A 6,000-nucleotide genomic window follows, 5' to 3' on the forward strand; every position below is an offset into this window, starting at 1 on the left:
GTTCAATTTGTAACCCTATGATTGAGACAATGAGGGGAGATAGGAAGGACTTTAAGTGGACCACCAGAGAAAACAAAAGTTTTGAACTGTTGAAGTAGAAAGTGAATGAGCGGCTTGTGTTAGCTTTATCGGATTTCAATAAATTATTTCAAGTGGATTGTGATGCAAGTGGAACAATAATAGGATCAGTCTTGAGTCAGGAAGGGAGGGTAGTAGATTATTTCAGTGAGAAATTGAATGATGCCCTAAGGAGATATTTAGTGTATGATCAAGAATTGTTTGCCATAGTTCAAGCCTTGAAGAAGTAGAGACATTACCTTTTGCCTAAGGAGTTTGTGTTCATGTATACGGATCATCAAGCTTTGTAGTACTTGAATAGTCAGAGTAAGTTGAATCAGAGACATATGAGATGGGTAGAATTTTTGCAGAATTGCACCTTTATGTTGAAGCATAGAATTGGAAAATATAACAAAGTTGTTGATGCATCAAGTAGGAGGAGGAATTTGCTGACAGAGATGAGAGTGACAGTATTAGGATTTGAGGAGTTGAAGACCTTGTATGATGATGATGCAGATTTTGTAGAACTTTGGAGACCATGTAGAGAACTGGTTACAGTAGACAGAAGCAAGTTGTTGGATTACTTCATTTAGGATGAGATGCTATTTAGAGGAGTTCAGTTGTGCATACCTAAGAGTTATATGAGGGAGAATCTATTAAAGGAGAAACATAGTGGAGGATTAGTCGGACACTTTGGTGTTGATAAAATAGTAGCAATGGTGAGTGAGCATTACTTTTGGCCCTATTTTTATAATGATGTTAGGAAATATGTGCAAAGTTGTAGAGTTTGTCAAGTTGCAAAGTGTAGTAGTCACAATGTGGGATTGTATAAACCCTTGATAGCACTGGAGAGACCTTGGGATGATATAAGCATGGATTTCATACTTGGATTGCCTAAAACACATAGAGGGAATGATTCTATATTTGTGGTAGTGGATAGATTCTTGAAGATGACTCATTTCATACCTTGTAAGAAGACATTAGATGCAGTACATATAGTAGACGTAGTTTTCAAGGAAGTGGTGAGATTACATGGATTACCTAAGAACATAGTTTTAGATAGAGACACTAAGTATTTTGATTATTTTTGGAGAACACTTTGGAAGAAGATGAAGACAGATTTGAAGTTCAGTTCTACTTTTCATCCCTAGACTGATGGACAGACATAAGTAGCTAATTGGAGCTTGGGAAATTTGTTAAGATGCTTAGTGAGAGACAAAATCAGAAGTTGGGATTTTATTCTTGCACAAGCAGAGTTTGCCTACAATAATTCAATAAACAAGAGTATCAGAAGGACACCTATTTAGATTTTTACCGGAGCACACCCTAGAGGTATATCATAATTAAAAGATATTAGCAATGAAGACTGGAGAAGTGCAGAAGTAGAAGAATTTGCAGATCACATGAAGGATGTACATATTCAAGTTAAGAAACATTTGGAGGACATGAACAATAAGTATAAAGAGAAAGTAGATGAGAAGAGGAGACATAAGGAATTTGAAGTTGGTGATGAAGTGATAGTGTATCTGAGAAAAGAAATATTCCTGGTTGGAACTTATAACAAGTTGCAGATGAGGAAGTTTGGACCTTGCAAGATTTTGAGAAAGTTTAGTTCTGGAAATGCATATTAAGTGGAGTTACTAGATAGTCTAATTATTTCACCTATATTTAACATTACAGATCTTCATTTATATCATGAACCAGAATTCAATAAGGACAACACTGCAAACTTTGAGAAAGAGTTGCCCCGAAAGGAACTAGATCAGATTGAAAACATTTTGGACAATAGGCTTGGGCGTAGTACCTAGAGCAGTCAATATAAGGAGTGTCTTGTGAAGTGGAAGGATAAACCAGTTGAAGATTTATCTTGGATTTCTCAGGCAAAGATAGACCACCTTGGTTTTCCTTTGACCCAAGCAAAGTGAGAGACTCACTTTTTCAACAGTCCCGAATGTCTGATGCAACAACATCCTCGATTCATGGCAATCTTGCATCAACCAAAAATATTTCCTTTCTATTTTGCATTTTCTGGCATTGGCTCACTAGATCTCAAGGAGTTGGATTTTCCTTGAGGACTTGATCATATACCTTATTCCCAAACCATGGAGCATTTGGATCATTTTCCAACAACATATCGCTACCCATTTTAGAGAGAATTTTTTGGTACAGGTTGTCGGGTTATAATCTATTGGGATCTACCAGATCCCTTTTGTAGCTTGTGGAGCCCTGAGCATTGATTTCAATGTTCCTTGGCATTTGGCCAACCTTTCCCTATGATCCACACTTCATCCTTTGGATTTTCTGGAGGAATTTTTTTCGCGGAGGCCGTCTTTGTTGTTTTTACATGTTAGGTCTTGTTCTACAACATGTGATCCCTTTTACATTGACCGGATCCCTTTGGATCATATAAATCATTGTAATTGAGCATTAGAGTGAAGGGAAGTAGAGAAAAACTAAGGGATAGAACATAGAAGATAGATCTAAAGATTTGAGGTCCCAGTTATGACATGTTCTATAATTAAGCATGTTTTAGTAGGCCACTAAGTTATTTTTAGTAACTTGGTTTCTACTGGTTGATTGTCAATAGTTTCATGATATAATTCATTCAGTTCTGCATTGCATCCATCATATCCATGTGTTTCCGTTGTGTTTACTCTTGCTGACCTAGTCGGATTGATCTCTTTAAGGTCTCTCCTTATCAGTGACTACACCAGTTTACCTCTATTCAACGAGGGAGTTAGGTATAGCCTCTAGTTGGGAACAAGAGGTAAGTATAAAAATAATCTAAATCAAGGAGGGTCATTGGTTGACTCCAATGGATAGAGTCATCATGATAAAGTAGTGTGTGTGGTCATCCCAATATACAAGCTCTCATGTGAAGATCATTCAACCAAGGAAGGGAAAGAGTTCAATAACACACGTAGAAGACTTATGTGGGAGGCCTCTAATGACATAAAATGCATTGCTCTCATCACCTAGGAGAATGCTAAACAAGATAAACCATCTAGAGGGTTGCCCATCTATGATATTGATTTGGGGTAAAATAATTATGGAAAATATTTGAAATGTCTAACATGCTATGCTATACAATTCTGAAAGGAAAATATTTGGATAGTTATGACTTGAAGTGAATACATCTAATTAGTAATCTTCCAAATTTGGAATTCCATGATGAAATATAGACTAATATTAATAGAACATTGGATTTAGAGAAATAAAAATGGTAGAACAAATTCCTTTGACATGACCCATTGAATGGGCTTGCTCCTATTTGTATTATCATAAATTGTATCCCTTTAGAATTTCACATTTAGTTTGGATCCACTTTGATGGTTGTGCCTATCTTATACATAGTTTATGTCTAATTGTACTCAGTTTTGTGATTGTTTCCTGTGTATTTCCCTATTCACAACCTATGTCACAACTCAAAATTCTTCGACTAGGGTGTTGGATTACCTTGTCTAGGTAGTTTGACCCCAAATTTTGAAATATCAATGTTGTCTTTGTAAAGAGTGAGATTCCTCTCCCCTTCCTCCTTGATCACAACCATCCCTAAAAATTGAATTAAAAAATCTATAAATTGCATATTAATATAACCCACTCTCTTATTTCAAACTCTAACCAACAAAATTCAAATTCAATCAACTACAAGAAATATAATTGAGCATAGATCAACAATCAAGGAGCAAAACATTCAAGCATGCATCTTTGTTACAACAATCATGATCAGTCACAATGTGTTTCTCCATGATGAAGCATGTACTTACATCTCCTAACAACATCAAGCATTATGTGAGACTTCATTTTAGTGGTTTCATATTTGAGGTAATCTTTGTCAATTCAAGCATTTCTATTATTGTCTAGCCTCTATACTCCCTAGGACAAGCTCTCTTTTAATCACAATGAGTTGTTGTGAAGTTGGAAACACCAACACAAGTTTTCTTTCTATTTTATGGTTTGTTACTAGTTTGAAAAGGTATCATTTCTTTATCATTAGACCTAGATCACACATACATTCATCTCAATTCCATTGCAATGCTCAAAAGAAACATAGATCTAAGCATTCAACTCTCCTATTAGAATTGTAACTGAACCTATTTATGTTCACAATAGTCATGTGTGAAACCTTTGAGATCATATTGTACATCTATAGATTAGGATCCCATTCTCTCACATCATCATTCTAGATCAGCACTTGTGGGCAGCTAATGATCAAAACAATGCATTTAATGCCATTAATTGAGATGCATAGTTTGCCATCTGGAAACATCTCTAGCCTATTTTGGCCCACAAGTGTGAGCTCTATTACTAGAATATGATGGAGATTTGGTTGATGAATCCATGAGCTTGGTGGACACTATATCTAACAAGGGGCCTATTTGGGATCACATAGTAAAGATTGGTTATCTATATTGCACTAGAATTCTTGACTTAGATTGGTGGATTGTTGATATCTTGTTCAAGGTTCCATTCAAGTTGGTGGAAAGGGGTAATCAATGTAGAGAGCATGGGTTATTGAATACATTTGATACTGCCACATCTCTTGCTTAATGGATCAATAGGTTGAGAGAAGATAATTCCCTAAATGGTAAATCAAGGGAGATTTCATACAGTCGGTGTGCTATTGAAGAAGTTGTCTATATGGGCAATTTCACTCCATATTCCCATCCATCATCTAGCAAAAAGGAATAAATCTAAATTTTAGAAGACATAAGTTTTATGTATGAACAATTTCACATATTCCCTTCACCACAAAAAGGAATAAATTAGATTAGCACATTGGCAATAACATATTATTTGAAAGTTTCTATGGGATATTTACAATGTGTTTAGTTTTGTCATACAAATACTTTCTTGACTTGTAAGATCTGAGTGGGTAATTTGTGAATAATTGAAATACATCACTTACAAATTATTTTCATGGAACAATTCATTTCTTCCACACTACAATTAAATTACATTATTTTCAATATATGTAGTAAAATCTTTTAAAAAGATTGAAATCACAAACCAATTGCAGATTTATTTGAATGGTGGCATGTTAATAGTAACAATGTGAAGGGGTATTTCCATTTAGTGTAATTGGGGGTGTTTGTTAACTATGTTTTTATTCAATTTGTGGTGATAAATTCTACTGAATTTGTTTAGAAGATTAAAGAGCAATGTAGTGGGGAGCACAAACGGTGAGAAATTAAGTGCTGATCTTCCTTTCTTTGAAGTTGAGAACCCTCCGCACACCTTTAAATAAATTAAAAAAATTAATAGACTATGCTCACCTTAAAATAAAATGAAATTAAACTCCAAAATTCAAACCTATAAAGTAGGGAAGAGAATGTCATGTGGGCAGCTAGTGGCACATCACCCAACTAGTAGTCGACAAGTCGAAAGGAATCTTATGAGTATCATTGCTAAAGTAAAGTCTAGTTACAGAAGGATGGAATATTTTTAATTGTTATAAACTCTGAATATTTAGAAAGAATGATCAAAAATTTAGAAAGTAACTCATTGAACAAATAAAATCAATATGATGTCCATCTAAAGAATATGATATTCTATATAATCAAAATCTAAAGACACTATTATGATATACATCTAAAGAATAGGATGTTCTTTATAGTCAAAGTCTAAAAAAATTATTAATGTGATCTTCAAATTAGAAGATGATTTTAGTGTAATCTAAAAGTCTGGATATATTAATTGTAGTCACATTGAAGTTCTAGGACAAAGACTCTAGAGACTAAAAATTATATTGATACATCTATGTTATTGATTCGGTGGATAAGTTTTCCACCAAAAATGGTTAATGTTTCAGTAGATACATAAGTGATTATTCAGTTAAGTTTGCCAAAATTGGGGTTTAGAGATTCAAACCCCCCAATCTCTCAACTCTGACTTTTCCTCTCAACCACTACATCATGTGATTCCCCCGATTATTCACCATAA

The sequence above is a fragment of the Cryptomeria japonica genome, chromosome 1 (assembly GCF_030272615.1).
Source record: "Cryptomeria japonica chromosome 1, Sugi_1.0, whole genome shotgun sequence".
Lineage (NCBI taxonomy): Eukaryota > Viridiplantae > Streptophyta > Pinopsida > Cupressales > Cupressaceae > Cryptomeria > Cryptomeria japonica.